Genomic DNA, 20,326 nt, shown 5'->3' with positions numbered 1-20,326 from the left:
AGTGCTGTTGGAATGCTCTGGCTGCTGTCCTGGCTGTTTGATCTTTGACAGGCACAACTACCAGGAATCTTGAGTAGTGGTCCACAATGGTAAGAGCATAGATGTAGCCTGACCGGCTTGGAACCAGCTTCACATGGTCCAGGGCTACCAATTCAAGTGGCTGTTTGGTGATGATTGGCTGCAGAGGAGTTCTCTGGCTGTTTCGATCCTTTCTGCACAGGTTACATTGTCCACACTCCCGGCACCACCTCTCAATGGCTTTCCTCATACCAGCCCAGTAGAACCTCTCCCGGAGCAAGGCTTCCAACTTCTTCCATTCAAAGTGTCCAGCTCCATTGTGGTATGCTTCTGTGGCGCCCCTGAGACTCAGTCGCCACAGAGGTACTGCACCTTCTCCTAAGGTGCGGTGCCCCACCGTCCTGGTAAGTTGGGAACTCCTGTCCACACTCCAACACTCGCACCCCACACAACAGTGTAGTTCTGCACAACCACATTGCGGCTCAGTGCTTAGAGAGTAGCAGAGCACCTTTGGTGGTTCCCTGCATGGAACACTGGATATGTTGGGAGGAGGGTGGAGTTTAGATCCATATAAAAGATTGGGAAGGTTTAGAATTACAGGTCAGTCCCTTAGGGGATAGTCTGACAGAAGGTCGGCGGAGTAGGAAGCCACTCAGTGAGGAGTGGGGGATCCCAGGAAGAAGGGATGGAGGAAGGAGTGCTGCAGCTGCCTCAGTGACCTGAGCCAGCTGGCACGGGAAAGGAAGGAAGGTTGACAGACGTAGAACTGTAACATAAGCATCCATAAGAAAGAGAGACAAGTACGGAACGAAGGAGTAGAGAACAGAGAGGAGAAGTGGGTTGGAAGAGGAATCCTGCCTATAGGTTCTCAGCGCAAGGCCGGGGCCCGGTCCCCGAGGTTGTATGGACACTTATGGTTCTGCAGCAGACACCGGTGGAGTAGTTGGCTGTAAATGCATTACTCCCATCCAAGACTTGAGGCACAACAGCGACACAGATAGAGATCCGGGAGTGAGGCGTCCCCGAAGCAGGCTATAGCTGTCTGCCGTGCAAGTAAAGTTCTAGGAATATCTTCTAGGAGGCATTCCAGCGTTACTAAGTACTGGAGTGCTTCACACCACAAGGCGCAATGACGGAGTCGTTCAGGAAGGTACATGTTGGCGGAGTGTTGGAGAGGAGAGCCCTGACTTGCCCGGGAGGTTGATTGAGTCTCTACCCCGGAGGACACGGCACGGAGGCAGGCACCAGTGTGAACCACGAACTGTGAGTAAAGCTTTGAAACTGCAAGCTCTTGTGTCCTCCATTCATTCGTCGCTCACACCTTCAGCACCGCTACCAGCATCCATACCATTCTGTGCCTCTCCTCATCCATCGTACCTACACTGCCCTGGGACTACAGCTCCACCTGTGGGGAGCTACACCATCTTTGCTGCACCACACCATCAGTCCCAGCGGATCTGCATGCAGCGTCGGCTTAACACCTCCCTTGCCGAACACCACAGGTGGCGTCCCGAACTATTCCATTAACTACCAAAAACAACATTGATATTGGGCGCCCAGGGCCACGGACCGGGTCACCGCCGCTGTGACACATCCCCCTGACACCGGCCGGGTACCGAGTACCCCGCAGCCCTGGGAGGGCAACCCACTTCCAGGACCATTGATGCCTCTCTCTTTGGGACTATCACCTGCCACACCAGCTCATGAGTGCGGGCATTGATACTCCTCTGACACAATTTTCCTTTATAGATGAACAGCCGACCTCTCTCCTTCCACAACTGCTGGGTTTCTTCAGGAGCATCCGACTCTGGGCATGAAACAGCTTGTGACAGTAGCTCCTTCACCAGGCGGACTGCAGGGTCACTATCTTGCGTTTCTGCCCAGTCATGATGGGGCAATGGGTTCAGGGTGACCTCCTTCAAGCCAGACTGTCGGGTTCTCACTCCTTGGGCACGTTAGGCCGCAATTGGCCGATGGAAGGGAGGTAGCTCTATTTCTTCAAGAGCCTCAGGGTCTTCTCCTGCATCAGGCAGATTAGGCATCCTAGACAGCGTGTCAGCATTGGCATTTTTGTGCCCTGCTCGGTACTTGATGGTGAATTCATAGTTAGATAGCCGAGCCATCCATCGCTGCTCCAGTGCACCTAGCTTTGCAGTTTCCAAGTGGGTCAACGGATTTTTGTCCGTGAAGATAGTAAACTTGGCGGAGGCTAGGTAATGTTTGAACCTTTCGATGACAGCCCAGACTATGGCAAGGAACTCCAGCTTGAAAGAACTGTAGTTGTCAGGGTTCCTTTCAGTGGGACGCAGCTTCCTGCTGGCGTAGGAGATCACTCTTTCTTTTCCGTTCTGTACCTGAGACAGTACTGCTCCTAGTCCCACATTGCTGGCATCAATGTACAGCACAAAGGGTTTGTCATAATCTGGGTAGGCCAGAACTTCGTCACCGGTGAGAGCCATCTTCAGCCGAGTGAAGGATCTCTCCAACTCTTCAGTCCATTCAAAGGTGGAATTGTTCTGTTTGGTCTTCTTGGACTGCCCCACCAGAAGATTTTGCATAGGGGTGGCCATTTCAGTAAAGCCTTTGATGAATCTTCGGTAGTAGCCTACCAGTCCAAGGAATTGGCGTACTTCATGAAGGTTGCTGGGCTTCGGCCAGTCCCGGATGACTGTGACCTTGTCAGGATCTGGTGCCACACCTTCTGCACTGACCACATGGCCGAGGTACTGTACCTTGGGCTTCAGGAGGTGGCATTTGGAAGGCTTCACCTTCAGGCCAAAATTGGACAAAGCTTCAAACACTTCAGCCAGTAGTTCCAGATGATCTTCATAGGTTTTGGAGAAAACAATGACATCATCCAGGTACAACAGGACCGTCTCAAAGTTCATGTGTCCCAGGCGGCACTCTATCAGCCGTTGAAATGTTCCTGGAGCAGTACAGAGCCGAATGGCATATAGTTGAACTCACAGAGACCCATTGGAGTGGTAAATGCTGTTTTCTCCTTGTCTGCCTCTGCCACAGGAACCTGCCAATATCCACTAGCGAAATCCAAGGTGGAAAAGTAGTTAGCAGTTTTAAGTGCAGCTAATGATTCCTCAATTCTGGGTAATGGGTAGGCATCTTTATGTGTAATGCTGTTAATTTTCCTGTAATCAACACACATTCTCATGGTACCATCCTTTTTCTTTACAAAAACTATTGGAGCTGCCCAGGGGCTACAACTGTCTCTGATAACCCCAGCTTCCTTCATCTCTCTCAACATACTCTTAACACATTGGTATTGTGTTGGGGGTATAGGTCTGAACCTCTCCTTTATGGGTGGATGGTGTCCAGTGGGGATATGATGTTGAACCCCTTTTGCCTGCCCAAAATCTAGTGGGTGTTTGCTGAATACCCGCTCATACTCTTGTGTCACTCTGTAAACCCCATTTTTCTGGTATGAAGGTGTAGAGTCAGTTCCCACCTGCAGTTGCTGACACCACTCATCTGGCTGCTTCACAGAGCCATTGTCCTCCACCTGATCGGATGAGACCAAGGGCTCTGCGGCCTGCCAAGAGTTGTTATTAACAGTGAGCAGCTTAGCAACTGTGGCGTACCGGGGTATTGTGGCCTCCTCCTCCCCACAATTCAAAAGGCGTACAGGTACTCTCCCTTTTTGTACATCAACCACCCCTCTGGCTGTCAGGACAGTGGGGCTCCTATCGGAGTATACTGGTTCTACTAATGCCTGGTAATCTCTCCATCTGAGACCTATAGCTGCACGACACCAAATCAACATTTCACATCTGGGGGGTATTGCAATGGGGAAGGGATCACTCACTCTGACACTGCCAATTTCTCCGCCAGAGAGTTCTACCTGTTGTCTTTGCATCAGGGCTCTGATCTCCTTCTGCAGGACTCATTGTTCACTGGAACCAGCAGTCTCAGCCACCTGTTGCAACAAGACAATAACCTCGGAAAGACAATTTTCAATTACATTTGTACCAAGAGTCATCATGGGATTACATTCACGTCGATCAATATCCACAATGATCAGACCTTGAGCTTTTAGCTCTACCCGACCCACTTTAACCCGCGGCGCTGCGGGATTGGCGATGGCGTCCGCCGCTGCGTTGTTGCTTGACACAGATATTCTCTTCCCCCCTAGTTAACGTTAGCCAGGGCCGGAGGTTGTGTGAGCTCACCGGTGGCCTCTTCGCGGGCCCAACGCTCCGGGCTGTAGGCCTCAGCTCCTCCCCTTCTCGCGCTGTCCTCTCTTTCCGAGCGGCACTTCACTTCTTTGCGCTCTGTGGCAGGCTCCGCCCATGAAGTCCTGCCCTTTTTTCTTCCCGCGCACGCCAAGCAGCGCGACAATGGCGGCAATCGGCGCCAATTTCACACACAGTCTTTTAAACAAACACAGTCTATGGCATACAGGACCCGGGGGGTACCGGGCTCCGTGATCCTGTTCGTGACTCCAATTTGGGTCGCCCTCCCAGGGCTGTGGGGTACTCGGTACCGGGCCGGTATCAGTGGGATGTGTCACAGCATCAGTGACCCGGACCGTGGCCCTGGGTGCCCAAGTAATGGGGAAAATGGGAATGGTGGAATGTAGTTAGATGAATAGTTCGTGACGCCACCTGTGGTGTTCGGCAAGGGAGGTGTTAAGCCGACGCTGCATGCAGATCCGCTGGGACGGAAGGTATGGTGCAGCAGAGATGTAAAAGCTCCCCACAGGTGAAGCTGTAGTCCCAGAGCAGTGTACATGTGGTTGGCACGGGGATGTAGCAGTGCCGGAAAGGTAGGAAGCAGACAAAACACAGCGGAGTACAATTTCTGTACCTTTACTTGGTAAATGCCGTCCAGGGTCCTGATTACAGATGGTACCGGAGCAGGCTAGCCTGGAAGCAACTCGGGGATTCTCTCTCAGCAGATGGGCTGTGCAGTCTCCTTCCTAGCGCTTACTTGAGGGATCTCCAGTACTGAGTTACACTGAAGTTCCTCCTGTCAGATATTCCTAAGAACTCTACTTGTACGGCAGACAACTGTAGCCTGTTTCAGGGACTCCTCACTCCTAAGTCCCGGCTCACTATCCGTGTTGCTGTTGTGCGCCCAAGTCTTAGATGCGAGTAGTGCATTTACAGCCTTCTACTCCTCTGGTGTCTGCTGTAGGACCATGTGTCCATACAGCCGTGGAGACCAGGCTCCAGTTCATGCGCTCCTACGGGAGATGAGCTCTTCCTCTCAGTGCTCCTTCCACACGTCTGCACACTTCACCCTCCGCAGACTAACTAACTTCTCCTTCCTGTTGGCCCTCAGAGAGCACTCCTCCCCTTAATTCTGGTTCAGAGTTCCCCCTGCTGGCCTGGAGTGGAACTGTCTTGCATGCATAGATTGACTGCGAGAGAGACCCGTCATTGCCTCCAAGCCCGGCATTACCTTCCCTGGAGGAAGGCAAAGCCACTGTGGCGACCTTACTCCTGGGGGCACCACATTTACGCCAATAAAAGAACTAAAAGAAAAAATATCAAGGCCATCATGTGATATCAATAATAGTACACTGTTCTACAGCCAAATTGGTTCAGAGACAATTATAGGTGAACCTAATTCTGTACTGCTGAAAACGAATATGATGCTTAAATGTACTGATTGACTCTAATTTTCAAGATCCAGAGGAGATTGTAATTACTTATGACATCTTTCATGCAGGCTTATTGAACAATTGTGTCTTTATTCTTTCATCATCATTATTGCATTGTTAGTAACTCGTCTATCACATCATCTACTTAGTCTATTGCGCATTCAATATTCTATCATCTTAGGGTGACCTATCAAAAAACGCCAACTCAGCTCTGATGACATATTCCTAATCACAGTTCCATCACCTACTTTTATAAATGCTTTCAGTGTAAGGTATACAGTTTTATGATTTCTTAGCTCAGTTTCTTAGCACATTGACATGTTTCTATGTGTTGTTTTCAGATATGCCTTGTTCTTGGATTAACCAAGCAGATAGTCTTTGCTTCATATGGGGAGAAATCACTTTTGTGTCACAAAGAAGAAACTTGACTGCCATGATATGGCTGCCGAATTGATTTAGACAAGTGTTGGGCTCCACACATATGCTGCAATAGATGTGTATGGGAAGAGGCAATCTATGCCTTTTGCAATCCTAAGGATCTGGAGAGAGCCAACCAATCACACTACCAATTGCTATTTCTGCTTGGTGCCCCCATTAGGAAAGCAGTTTCAAGGAAGAAGACATGGACTTTACAATATAATGGCAATGCACTAGGTCCAATTCCAGTTGGTTGTGCAGTCCATATGAAATAAACCTATGGCCACATTAAACTGCTGATGAGGTGCCTGAACTATGGCCAACATTTGTGGCTCCTCTGTGATGACTTAACCCCTTAATGACCACCGATACGCCTTTTAACGGCGGTAATCGAGTGTACTAAAACCACAGCGCCGTTAATTCACGGCGCTGTGGAGAAAGTACATAGCGTCCCCAGTGTCGGATTTTCTCCGGGGTCTCGGCTGCCAGGGGTAGCCGAGACCCCAGAGAACATGAATCGGTCGGTTTTTACCGATCCCGCTTTTGCGATCGCCGTTATTAACCCTATAACGGCGATCGCAAAAAAAAAAGAGCCGCGATTATGCATTAAATTTCTCTTTCCTCTGATGTGATCGCACATTACAGGAGAGAGAAATAGGGTCCCCGATCCCCCTCCGGAACCTCTCCGTGGTCCTCCGTCCCCTCCCGGTGGTCCCGTGTCCCGCCGGCGTCCTCCGATGGGTGCCGCCATCTTGAAAATTGCGGGCGCATGCGCAGTGCACCCGCCGGGAATCTGCAGGTTCCGGCTGGCAGATTCCATTCATTATTTTGATCACTATGATAAACGATAGTAGTGATCAAAATTAAAAAAAAATAGTACATAACCCCCCCCGTTTATCACCCCCTTATATAGGCAAACATAGTGAAATAAAAAAAATATTTTTTTTTCAGTTTTCCATTAGGGTTAGGGTTAGGGTTAGGGTTGGGCTAGGATTAGGACTAGGGCTAGGGTTAGGGTTGGGCTAAGGTTAGGGTTGGGCTAGGGTTAGGGCTAGGGCTAGGGTTAGGCTAGGGTTAGAGCTAGGGTTAGGGCTCGGGTTAGGGCTAGGGTTAGAATTAGGGTTAGGATTAGGATTAGGGTTGGGATTAGGGTTAGGGTTGGGATTAGGGTTAGGAGTGTGTTGGGGTTAGGGTTGGAGCAAGAATTGAGGGGTTTCCACTATTTACCAACTTTGGGGGTCTAAAATTTTGGGTCTAAAAAAAATCACTTTTGTGGAAATAAAAAAGACTTTTTATTTTCACGGCTCTACGTTATAAACTTCTGTGAAGCACTTGAAGGTTCAAAGTGCTCACCACACATCTAGATAAGTTCCTTAATGGGTCTAGTTTCCAAAATGGGGTCACTTGTTGGGGGTTTCCACTGTTTAGGCCCATCAGGGGCTCTGCAAGCGCAACATGATGCCCGCAGACCATTCCATCAAAGTCTGCATTCCAAAATGGCACTCCTTCCCTTCCAAGCTCTCTCATGCGCCCAAACAGTGGTTCCCCCCCACATATGGGGTATCAGCATACTCAGGACAAATCGCACAATAACTGGGGGGTATGATTTCTCCTGTTACCCTTGTAAAAATAAAAATTTGGGGGCGAAAAGATCATTTTTGTGGAAAAAAATGGATTTCTTATTTTCACGGCTCTAAGTTATAAACTTCTGTGAAGCACTTTAAGGTTCAAAGTGCTCACCACACATCTAGATATGTTCCTTAATGGTTCTAGTTTCCAAAATGGGGTCACTTGTTGGAGTTTTCCACTGTTTAGGCACATTAAGGGCTCTCCGAACGCAACATGGCATCCGATCTCAATTCCAGCCAATTCTGGGTTGAAAAAGTCAAACGGCACTCCATCCCTTGCGAGCTCTGCCGTGTGCTGAAAAAGTGGTTTACTCCCACATATGGGGTATCGGCGTATTCAGGAGAAATTGTACAACAAATTTTGTGGTTGATTTTCTCTTTTAACACTTGTGAAAATAAAAAAATTGGTTCTGAAATAAATTTTTTGCAAAAAAGTTAAATGTTAATTTTTTCCTTCCACATTGCTTTAGTTCCTGTGAAGCACTTAAAGGGTTAATAAATTTCTTGAATGTGGTTTTGAGCACCTTAAGGGGTCTAGTTTTTAGAATGGTGCCACTTTTAGGTATTTTCTATCATGTGCACCCCTCAAAATGACTTTAAATATGATGTGGTCTCTAAAAATAATGGTTTTGTAAATTTTGTTGTAAAAATGAGAAATCGCTGGTCAACTTTTAACCCTTAAACTTCCTAACAAAAAAAAATTTTGCCTCCAAAATTGTTCTGATGTAAAGTAGACATGTGGGAAATGTTATTTATTAAGAAATATGTGTGACACATCTCTCTGATATAAGGGCATAAAAATTTAAAGTTTGAAAATTGCAAAATTTTCACCATATTTCAATTTTTTTCATAAATAAACACAAGACTTATCGAAGATATTTTACCACTAACATGAAGTACAATATGTCACGAAAAAACATTCTCAGAATCACCGGGATCCATTAAAGTGTTCCAGAGTTATAACCTCATAAAGGGACAGTGGTCAGAATTGTAAAAATTGGCCTGGTCATTAAGCTGCAAACTGGCTCTGTTGCTATGGGGTTAAAGTTGATTGCCCTCTTTTTTTCCAGGGTGGATACACAAAGCACTGCTGCTTTCTGTGTTAGTGGGATAGTCACACAACCGAATATCACTACATTGAAAGAGACTGACCTCTCTGACATTCACTTTAGCCAGTGTGCATTTGACCCACATGAGATTTTGTTACCACCGTTGCATATCAAGTTGGGTTTAATGAAGAACTTTGTAAAGGCAATGGATAAAAATGCAAAAGCATTCAAGTGTCTCACTGATAAATTTCCAAGGTTGAATGAAGCAATGATAAAGGAGGGAGTCTTTAATGGACCTCAGATTCATAAGCTTCTTCAAGCTGAGGAGTTTCTCTGTTGTAGGAAAGACCGCACAGGTAGCATTCACATTAGTGGCAGGCCCGGACTGCTAATCTGCCCTTCCGGGCACTTGCCCGGTGGGCCACGGTGTGGCACTGTTTCGGGGGCCGCCAGTCAGCTTTTATGGTTGCTAGGCCCTTTAATTTGTTGGGTGCCTGCTTTGGCATAAGCGGGGGCGGCACGGCGCACGTGTGTCTGGAGCCAGGAATGCACTGATTCTGTTGTGACAGCGCATTCTGTGGACAGAGAGCGCACACTCTGCTGTCCTGCCCGTGACCTTGGTGATGCTGCAGCCACGGCCCTGATGATGCTGCAGCCGCGGCCCTGGTGATGCTGCAGCCACGGCCCTGGTGATGCTGCAGCCTCGGCCCTGGTGATGCTGCAGCCACAGCTCTAGTGAAGCTGCAGCCGCGACCCTGGTGATGCTGCAGCCACGGCCCTTGTAAATCTGCAGCTGCGGCCCTGGTTATGCTGCAGCCGTGGCCGAACCAGAGCAGCAGGGAATAAGGTGAGTGTCTTTTTTTATAAATCAAACTGTATTATGTAGGGGACCACATGTGGGGCTAGTGTACTGTATGGGGGATAACATGTGGGGCCACTGTACTGTATGGGGCATGACATGTGGGGCCAGTGTACTGTATGGGGGATGACATGTGGGGTTAGTGTATTGTATGGGGGATGACATGCGGGGCCAGTGTACTGTATGGGGGACTACATCAGGGTCCAGCATACTATATGGGGAATGACACAGGTTGGGCCAGTGTACTATATTGGGGATGACACAGGTGGGGCTAGTGTACTATATTGGGGATGACACAGGTGGGGCCAGTGTACTATATTGGGGATGACACAGGTGGGGCCAGTGTACTATATTGGGGATGACACAGGTGGGGCCAGTGTACTATATGGGGGATGACACAGGTTGGGCCAGTGTACTATATGGGGGATTACACAGGTGGGGTCAGTGTACTTTTTTGGGGATGACAGGTGGGACCATCGTACTATATGGGGGACTACAGGTGGGGCCAGCGTACTATATGGTGGATGACATAGGTGGGGCCAATGTACTATATGGAGGATGACACAGGTGGGGCCAGTGTACTTTATGATGGATGACGGGTGGCTCCAGCGTACTATATGGATGACTACAGGTGGGGCCAGCTTACTATATGGGGGACTACAGGTGGGGCCAGCTTACTATATGGGGGATTACAGGTGGGGCCAGTATACCATTTGGGAGAATACAGGTGGGGCCAGTGTACTGTATGGAGTGATGCCATTATATGTGGGGCCATCATAATGTATGTGATGCCATTATATTTGCGGCTATCACATTATTTGCAGGGCTATTAGGACTTTTGCTCTGGGACCCCATGTGGCTTCAGACTATCAGTCAGCCGCAGTATGTTGTCGTTCCTGCCCCAATCTGCAGTAATCTGGGTCACTGGATGAGTTAGGATTCTATCCCATCCCAGAGACAAATTTAGTAAATTTAACCCCTTCCTGACATGAGACGTACTATCCCGTCCACGGTACCCGGGCCCGTATGACCGGGGACGGGATAGTACGTCTACCGCGATCAGCGGCGCCCACGTGGTGAGCGCCGCTGATCGCGGCCGGGTGTCAGCTGATTATCACAGCTGACACCCGGCACAATGTGTCAGGGGCGGTCACGGACCGCCCCCGACACATTAACCCCTTGCACACCGCGATCAAACGCGATCGCGGTGTACCGGGAGTTAAAGGGAAGCATCGGCAGGGAGGGGGCTCCCTCCGTGCTTCCCTGAGCCCCCCACGGCAGCGCAATGTGCAGCGCTGCTGCGGGGGGCTCCTATCCTCCAGGCCCCCGAATCCAAGATGGCGACGGGGGCCTTCGGGGGCCTGGGGAAGCTGGCTTCCTCAGTGCCTGCAAAGCGCAGGCATGAGGAAGCCTTGTGCACTGCCTGTGACAGATTGCTGATCTGTCACAGTGATCTGTGATGTGACAGATCAGCGATCTGTCACAGGACAGTGATGTCCCACCTGGGACTATGTAATAAAGTAAAAAAAAATTAAAAAAAAAGTGTAAAAATAAATTTAAAAAAATCGCCAAATAAATTAGTAAAAAAAAAAAAAAATATTCCCCAATAAATTCATTTTTTTAAAATAATAAAAAAAACAAACAATAAATGTACACATATTAGGTATCGCCGCGTCCGTAACGACCTGCCCTATAAAACTGTCCCATTAGTTAACCCCTTTAGCGAACCCCTTAAAAAATAAAAATAAAAAACGAAGCAAAAAATAATGATTTATTATCATACCGCCAAACAAAAAGTGCAATAACGCGAGATCAAAAAGACGCATATAAATATCCATGGTACCGCTGAAAACGTCATCTTGTCCTGCAAAAAACAAGCCGCCACACAGCATCATCAGCGAAAAAATAAAAAAGTTATAACTCGCAGAATAAAGCGATGCAAAAATAATTATTTTTTATATAAAATAGTTTTCATTGCATAAAACCGACAAAAACATAAAAAAACGACCTAAATGAGGTATCGCTGTAACCGTACTGACCCGAAGAATAAAAGCGCTTTATCAATTTTACCGCACGCGGAACGGTGTAAACGCACCCCCCCAAAAGAAATTCATGAAACGCTGGTTTTTGTTCATTCTGCGTCCCAAAAATCGGAATAAAAAGCGATCAAAAAATTTCACATGCCCGAAAATGGTACCAATAAAAACGTCAACTCGTCCCGCAAAAAATAAGACCTCACATGACTCGGTGGGTCAAAATACGGAAAAATTATAGCTCTCAATATGTGGTGATGCAAAAACTATTTTTACAATAAAAAGCGTCTTTTAGCGTGCGACAGCCGCCAAACATAAAAACCGCCATAAATAGTAAATCAAACCCCCCGTTATCACCCCTTTAGTTAGGGAAAAATAATAAAATAAAAAAAATGTATTTATTTCCATTTTTCCATTAGGGTTAGGGCTAGGGTTAGGGCTAGGGGTGTGTTGGGGTAGGGTTAGGGCTAGGGTTAGGGTTAGGGCTAGGGCTAGGGCTAGGGTTAGGGTTAGGGTTAGGGCTAGGGCTAGGGTTAGGGCTAGGGTTAGGGCTAGGGTTAGGGGCGTGTTGGGGTTCGGGTTGGAGTTAGAATTGGGGGTTTCCACTGTTTGGGCACATCAGGGGCTCTCCAAATGCAACATGGCGTCTGATCTCAATTCCAGCCAATTCTGAGTTGAAAAAGTCAAATGGTGCTCCTTCCCTTCCAAGCTCTGCTATGCGCCCAAACAGTGTTTTACCCCCTCATGTAGGGTATCAGCCTACTCAGGACAAATTGCAAAACAATTTTTGGGGTCCAATTTCTCCTGTTACCCTTAGGAAAATAAAAAATTGGGGGCAAAAATATCATTTTTGTGGAAAAAAAATGATTTTTTTATTTTCACGTCCGAGTGTTATAAACTTCTGTGAAGCACTTGGGGGTTCAAAGTGCTCACCACACATCTAGATAAGTTCCGTGGGGGGTCTAGTGTCCAAAATGGGGTCACTTGTGGGGAGTTTCAATAGTTTAGGTACATCAGGGGCTCTCCAAACGCACATGACACCCGCAGACCATTCCATCAAAGTCTGCGTTCCAAAACGTCACTGCTTCCCTTCCGAGCCCCGACGTGTGTCCATACAGTAGTTTTCTCCCACATATGGGGTGTCAGCGTACTCAGGACAAATTGGACAACAACTTTTGGGGTCCAATTTCTCCTGGTACCCTTGGGAAAATAAAAAAAATGGTGACTAAAAGATCATGTTTGTGGAAAAAATACGAATTTTTTATTTTCACGCCCGGGCGTTGTAAACTTCTGTGAAGCACTGGGGGGGTCAAAGTGCTCACCACACATCTAGATAAGTTCCTTGGGGGGTCTAGTTTTCAAAATGGTGTCATTTGTGGGGGGTTTCCACTGTTTAGGTACATTAGGGGCTCTCCAAAGGCAACATGACACCCGAAGACCATTCCATCAAAGTCTGCATTCCAAAACGTCACTACTTCCCTTCCGAGCCCTGACGTGTGCCCATACAGTAGTTTTCTCCCACATATGGGGTAGCAGCGTACTCAGGACAAATTGGAAAACAACTTTTGGGGTCCAATTTCTCCTGGTACCCTTGGGAAAATAAAAAAAATGGTGACTAAAAGATCATGTTTGTGGAAAAAATACGAATTTTTTATTTTCACGCCCGGGCGTTGTAAACTTCTGTGAAGCACTGGGGGGGTCAAAGTGCTCACCACACATCTAGATAAGTTCCTTGGGGGGTCTAGTTTACAAAATGGTGTCATTTGTGGGGGGTTTCCACTGTTTAGGTACATTAGGGGCTCTCCAAAGGCAATATCACACCCGCAGACCATTCCATCAAAGTCTGCATTCCAAAACGTCACTACTTCCCTTCCGAGCCCCGACGTGTGCCCATACAGTAGTTTTCTCCCACATATGGGGTATCAGCATACTCAGGACAAATTGGACAACAACTTTTGGGGTCCAATTTCTCCTGGTACCCTTGGGAAAATAAAAAAATGGTGACTAAAAGATCATGTTTGTGGAAAAAATATGAATTTTTTATTTTCACGCCCGGGCGTTGTAAACTTCTGTGAAGCACTGGGGGGGTCAAAGTGCTCACCACACATCTAGATAAGTTCCTTAGGGGGTCTAGTTTCCAAAATGGTGTCATTTGTGGGGGGTTCCACTGTTTTGGTACATCAGGAGTTTTCCAAACGCGACATGGTGTCCGATCTCAATTCCAGCCAAAAACGTCAAATGGCGCTGCTTCCCTTCAGAGCTCTGCCATGCCCCCAAATAGTGGTTTACCCCCACATGTGGGGTATCAGCGTACTCAGGACAAATTGCACAATAACTTTTAGGGTCCTGTTACCCTTGGAAAAATAAGAATTGAGGGTGAAAAGATCATTTTTGTGGAAAAATTATGATTTTTTAATTGTATGGCTTTATGTTATAAACTTCTGTGAAGCCCATGGGGGTTCAAAGTTCTCACCACACATCTAGATAAGTTCCTTAGGGGGTCTAGTTTCCAAAATGGTGTCATTTGTGGGGGGTTTCCACTGTTTTGGTACATCAGGGGTTTTCCAAACGCGACATGGTGTCCGATCTCAATTCCAGCCAAAAACGTCAAATGGCGCTGCTTCCCTTCCGAGCTCTGCCATGCGCCCAAATAGTGGTTTACCCCCACATGTGGGGTATCAGCGTACTCAGGACAAATTGCACAATAACTTTTAGGGTCCTGTTACCCTTGGGAAAATAAAAATTGGGGTGAAAAGATCATTTTTGTGGAAAAAATATGATTTTTTAATTGTACCGCTGTACGTTATAAACTTCTGTAAAGCCCTTGTGGGTTCAAAGTTCTCACCACATATCTAGATAAGTTCCTTGGGGGGTCTAGTTTCCAAAATGGGGTCACTTGTAGGGGGTTTCCACTGTTTAGGTACATCAGGGACTCTCCAAACGTGACATGGCGTCCAATCTGAATTCCAGCCAATTTTGCATTGAAAAAGTCAAACGGCGCTCCTTCCATTCTGAGCTCTGCCATGCGCCGAAACAGTCGTTCCCCCCCACATATCAGGTATCTGCGTACTCAGGACAAATTGCACAATAACTTTTGCAGTTCAATTTCTCCTGTTACCCTTGGTAAAATAAAAAAAATTGAACCTGAAGTATTTTTTTTATGAAAAAAAGTTAGATGTTCATTTTTTTTTAAATATTCAAAAAAATTCCTGTGACGCACCTAAAGGGTTAATAAACTTCTTGAATGTGGTTTTGAGCACCTTAAGGGGTGCAGTTTTTAGAATGGTGTCACTTTTGTGTATTTTCTATCATATAGACCCCTCAAAGTGGCTTCAAATGTGATGTGGTCCTAAAAATAAAATGGTGTTGTAAAAATGAGAAATCGCTGGTCAACTTTTAACCCTTATAACTTCCTAACAAAAAAAAATTTTGGTTCCAAAATTGTGCTGATGTAAAGTAAACATGTGGGAAATGTTAGTTATCAAGTTTTTTGTGTGCCTTATCTCTGTGATTTAAGGGCATAAAAATTCAAAGTTGGAAAATTGCGAAATTTTCAAAATTTTCGCCAAATTTCCGTTTTTCTCACAAATAAACGCAAGTTATTTGAATGAAATTTTACCACTAACATGAAGTACAATATGTCACGAGAAAACAATGTCAGAATCACCGGGATCCATGGAAGCGTTCGAGAGTTATGACCTCATAAAGGTACAGTGGTCAGAATTGTAAAAATTGGCCCGGTCATGAACGTGCAAACCACCCTTGGGGGTGAAGGGGTTAAAGAGAATGTCCACTATTTTAACATTGATGACCTATCCTTATCTCATCAATGTCTGATCTGGGTGGGTGTGACTCCTGCCATCCCTGCCGATTGGCTGTTCTCGGTGATGGCTGGAACTTAGTTACGGCACAGCTGTCTACTGTATCCTGGCCACGGCCGCGTACTGCACATTCGTGACCTATTCAAATCAATAAGGGGCGGATGTGCAGAACCCGGTTGTGGCCACTTTACAGTAGATTGAGCTTTGCTGTGCAGTTCTGTAACTGAGCAGTTCCCGCCGGCACTGAGAACAGCTGATCTGCCAATGGTGCCAAGTGTCGCAGCAACGCCGGTCAGACATTGATCACCTGTCCTAAGGATAGGTCATCAGTGTTAAAGTAGTGGGCAACCCCTTTGAATACTCATGTTTCCCTCCTCTGGTACAAACCTGGCTCGTCGCTAACTTTTGGTGCTGATGATAATTACGTTTTCTCCCTACTAAAATGGCTAGTCCTCCAACCGGTTTTGCACCAGGAGCTTATTTGGCCAAGAACATATGATTTCTATCAGTGCTGGACAATCAGTCCCTATATAAATCAGATCTTTTAGGCCAAATAAGCTCCTGGTGGAGGTCTGGCTGGAGGACTGTCCGTTTTTAGTAGAGCGAAAACTGCTTTAATTTTCTTTGTGGTGATAACATTAAGGGCTTGTTCACATGATTGCTGATTGCCAGAGAATCAGATGGATTATGGTAATGACTTTGGTCACACTCTGATCCGCGTCTGATCAGTGTCAGTTTACTGTGATCTGCTTCTCTCGCATGAGAGTATGGTATAACAGGTGTGGAGGAGACTGAGAACTTAATGTCGCCACCTTCTCCATTGTCTGCGTCAGCTTAAATCAGACTGTAGTTGAATGACGTCAGAGTGAAGTCCAATGTGTCCCACGCACCCATAGACTTGTACGGGTGATCCAAATTCCCAAGTCACTCGCAGCATGCTGCAAATTTCAGACCTATTTGGACTGAAGAAAATAACGCAGATCTGCTCTGGCCCATAGTATAACATTGGGCTGAGTGCTATCTGATAAACATCACACAGCACTCTGCCGTATTATACGCCAGTGTGAGTGAACCCTCGCTGCGCCAAACAAGTTCTCGTCTGCCTCCATCAATAGAAAAGTAAGAGAATTGGAGGAGAAGTAATGAGAATGTGTTTGGCAAATCACAAAGTTATGGTTACGTAACAACTATCTGCACCACCTGGTAAAGCCGAATCCCAACATTACACTCTGTTAGTGTTCGGCGAGCTGCACTGCTAACAACGTGCACTGGGTGCAAAACCCCTTTAACAATATTGGAGTATGGGCTGAGTGTATAAATAATATGTAGTGACGTTAGGTCCTCCTGTACCTAGGGAAGGTATTGAGGACGTCTTAATTATGATTCCTCCTTCCAAAACCAAAAATTGCCAGCGGGGTCACAGGGCATAGGCGCAGTCACAGAATGCTGTATCTCCCAACTTTTAAAGAAAAAGTCATTTTTCACCTATTAAACTCCCTTGGGCCTGTTTCACACTTCAGTTGATTGACGTCAGTTGCAAACCCCCAAAGTGTGAAAAAGCGGATCCGTTTCCGCTATGCAACATAAGAATGCACGGGAAGAGAGAGAGAGGAGAGAGATTCGCCACTGCCAGAACAGCATTTGGGGTTAAAATGCATGACAGAATAAATGTTCTGGGCATGCGCAGTTTAAAATAGTGGGTGCGCCGCTGAAAAAACGTTCCCTAGTCTGTCTACTCCAGATGGCAGATGCTAAAAAACAAACAGATCCGTCAAAAAACAGATGCAACGGACGACGATCAGTCATAATCCGCCGCTAATGCAAGTCTATGGGAAAAAAAAAAGATCCTCCAAAAAAAAAGGCGGATCCGTTTTTTATAAACATGGCGGATTTTGACTGACGTCAAACAACTGAAGTGTGAAAGAGGCCTTACTGTTCTCACCTACAAGCTGTACAGAAAGGCTGTGTGCCCACGATGGGATTTTTAAGCGTTTTTGCCGCGATTTTCGGCACGAAAGCGCTGCGAAAACGTTTAAAAATCGTGTACAGAACGCCCCCCCATGCATTCCTATGGCATTCCGCCCCAGCTGTGCTAATGCTGCGCTTTTTTCTGCAGCGGAATCGCATCGCGGAAAAAAATCGCAGCATGCTCATTCTTCTGTGCGGAATCACAAAGAATTGCTGCGATTCCGCACCCATAGGAATGCATGAGAATCGCTTACTTCCCGCATGTGGCTATGCCCACCATGCGGGAAGTTAAGCGTCTCATGTGCGGTTGGTACCCACGGTGTGGAGGAGAGGAGACTGTCCTCCAGGCCCTGGGTACCATACCCCTGTAAAAAAAAAGAATAAAAAATAAAAAATCGGGGTATATTTACCTTCCGGCCTCAGCGTTCCCAGTAATGCCTTGCAGCACGGTCCAGTGATGACGTAGTCTCGCGAGATCACTATAGTAACGCGAGACTACGTCATCACAGGTCTTGCAAGGCATTACTGGGAACGCTGAGGCCGGGAATGCAGCGCGGGACGTCGGAAGGTAAATATACCCCGATTTTTTATCATTTTTAACCTTCTATCTTTTACTATTGATGCCGCATAGGTGGAAGATACATTTATTTACTATTTAAGGCTATGTGCCCACGTAGCGTTTTTCAAGCATTTTTTTCCTGAGCAGAAACGCATGCCCTTGCCAGGGAAAACGCATGTGCTTTTTGACACGCGTTTTTGACGCGATTGTTAAGCGTTTTGACATGCGTTTTCCTATGCGTTTTTGCAATTACAGTGTATGTATGAGGAATCGCATGCGATTCTGCACAATTAATGAACGTGCTTCTTTTTTTGCGCTAAGCGTTTCCGCAGCGGAAAAAAACGCACCATTAGCACAATATGTGCGTTTTCCATTCTATTACATTAGATGCTTTTCTTAAGCGTTTCCGCAGCAGCAACGCGCGTCTAAAAGCGCTGTGGAAACGCTTAAAAAACGCTACGTGGGCACACAGCCTAGCGACTTGTATGTGGGTTGCTTCGGTTTGTGTGCCAGGGCTGAGAAATACACGTCAGGTGCGGTATCCGAGCGCTATAGCAAGGGCTGCCGCTGCTGGAGAGTGGGAAGCGTGTCCCTCCGCGGCCTCCGTCCCTCCAGCTTCTTACATTGTTGCAGATACAGCTGTGTGGGAGGAGGAGAGCAGCGCTGTCCGCCCAGCACACAGGCAGGCACCGAGGAGGAGAGCTGGGAGCCAGCCGGCCGGGGGAGCCCCGCATCTGTGCAGGTACAGGGGGGCTCTGCGCCATTCTGTCTATGGGGGAGGGGGGCTCTGCTCCATTGTCCTGCCAGACAATCCCTGCACATCACACAGGCGGCAGCAGGAGAGCAGCGCACCTCCATCCCTCCAGGATCCCATACATGTCCTTCTGTGTCAGCCCCATTAGAGCACTGCGGCAGCTGCAGATTTTCCCCCCAGGTCTGGCACTGATGGGGTTGGTGATGACCATATGGCAGTGCTATAGGTTCCCCTTTACCTGCCTGTCAGCCTTGTATGATGTAGCAGTGAGGAGATCAGGCCGATTTCTATTGTAACACCCCCCCCCCCGGCACTGAGAGGGTTAATGCCCCTGTGTCTCATTACTTGCAATCAGTGGGGCCTTTCTCACTTTTGTTCTGTGTAATCATTGGCTGTCCAGGGGGCTTGCTCAAGCGGCACTGAATGTGTTAATCGTTATCGATCCCATATTTTTTATTTTATATATATATATATTTTTTATTTTAAATCTAATCATCATTATTAATCGCAGGGTATCTCAAACCCCTGCTGGATGGGGGAGACAGGGTGTAATTCTCCTTTATCAGCAGGATCCTCTCCTCCTTTGTCTCTTCCTCCAGAGATGTTACATTCTAGATTATTGTTGTCAGGAATAAGATGATATTGTTATCAATGCCACCGTTGTAATTTCTGCTCCTGGAAGGGTTCATCAGGAGCCCACCAGTCTGTGCAGGATAAAGAGATGGTTAACCTCTTCAGAACAAGTGTTTTGCAAGCCTTTTAGCTTCAAGATGTGTGTTCCCTGATTGGTTCTTCTTCAGTAGGAGCTTCAGCCCCAACCCCCACTGCATCATAAATGGTGATGGCAAGGCAAACTTTCCATCACTTGAAAGCAGCACAGAGGTTCTGGTACCTACCCTACGAGGTGAGGGGCTGGTACCTACTGTGCGGTTCTGTTACCTACCTTGTTGGGGGGCTGAGGGTCTGGTACTTAGTGAGGGGGGTGAGGATCTGGTATCCTACTGTAGAGGGTCTGGCACTGTTTGGGGGAGTGTTGGTCTGCTATCTACTGTGGCGTTCTGGTACCTACCATGGGCAGAACTGGTATCTACTGGGGGGGGGGGAGTATCTGGGATCCTACTGTGGTGGAGGGTCTGTTACCAACTGTGGGGGGGTTTGGTATCTACCACAGGGGTGGGTGATGGCTTGGTACCTAGCGTAGGGAGGGTGTGGGGTGTCTGTTACCTACTGTGGAGGGGGTTGAGGGTCTGGTACCTACCGTGTGGGGGGGGGTGAGGATCGTACCAATTGTGTGTGTGTGTGTGTGTGTGTGTCTGGTATCTACCACGGTGGGGGGGGGAGTGAGATTCTGGTATCTATCGTGGTGGGGTGTGAGGGTCTGGTACCTATCGTGGGTCTCTTTTATTGTCATTGCTGCACCTATATATGACAGTAGCACCATATACGGCTCTGGCAAAAATTAAGGGGCCACTGCAAAATTTTTAGTTTGTCTGATTTTTCTCTTTATAGGTATATGAGTAAAATGTAGATTGTTCTTTTATTCTATAAACTACTGACAACATCTTCGAATTTCCAAATTTTGTATTTATTTTCAGAAAAT

General features: G+C 47.1%; 1 protein-coding gene across 5 annotated transcripts in view; it reads left to right on the top strand.

Moving 5' to 3' along the window:
• The window catches only part of LOC141098016 (uncharacterized), a 145,122-nt gene that overhangs the window by 18,204 nt on the left and 106,592 nt on the right, over window positions 1-20,326 (top strand). For 2 of the 5 annotated variants that reach the window (XM_073585612.1, XM_073585607.1), the window contains exon 1: window positions 18,531-18,714. The exons of 1 other annotated variant lie outside the window; for it this stretch is intronic. The gene's annotated coding sequence lies outside the window, so the exon portion shown is untranslated. Of the gene's footprint in view, window positions 1-18,530; window positions 18,715-18,785; window positions 18,907-19,531; window positions 19,631-20,326 lie in introns of those variants that run through there. 2 more of the 5 variants (XM_073585609.1, XM_073585608.1) reach the window with 2 other exon arrangements.

The sequence above is a fragment of the Dendrobates tinctorius genome, unplaced genomic scaffold, assembly GCF_039654945.1.
Source record: "Dendrobates tinctorius isolate UK_male_01 unplaced genomic scaffold, ASM3965494v1 ptg000086l, whole genome shotgun sequence".
In the NCBI taxonomy this organism is placed as follows: domain Eukaryota; kingdom Metazoa; phylum Chordata; class Amphibia; order Anura; family Dendrobatidae; genus Dendrobates; species Dendrobates tinctorius.
This window is presented reverse-complemented; position numbering and strand designations above follow the sequence as displayed.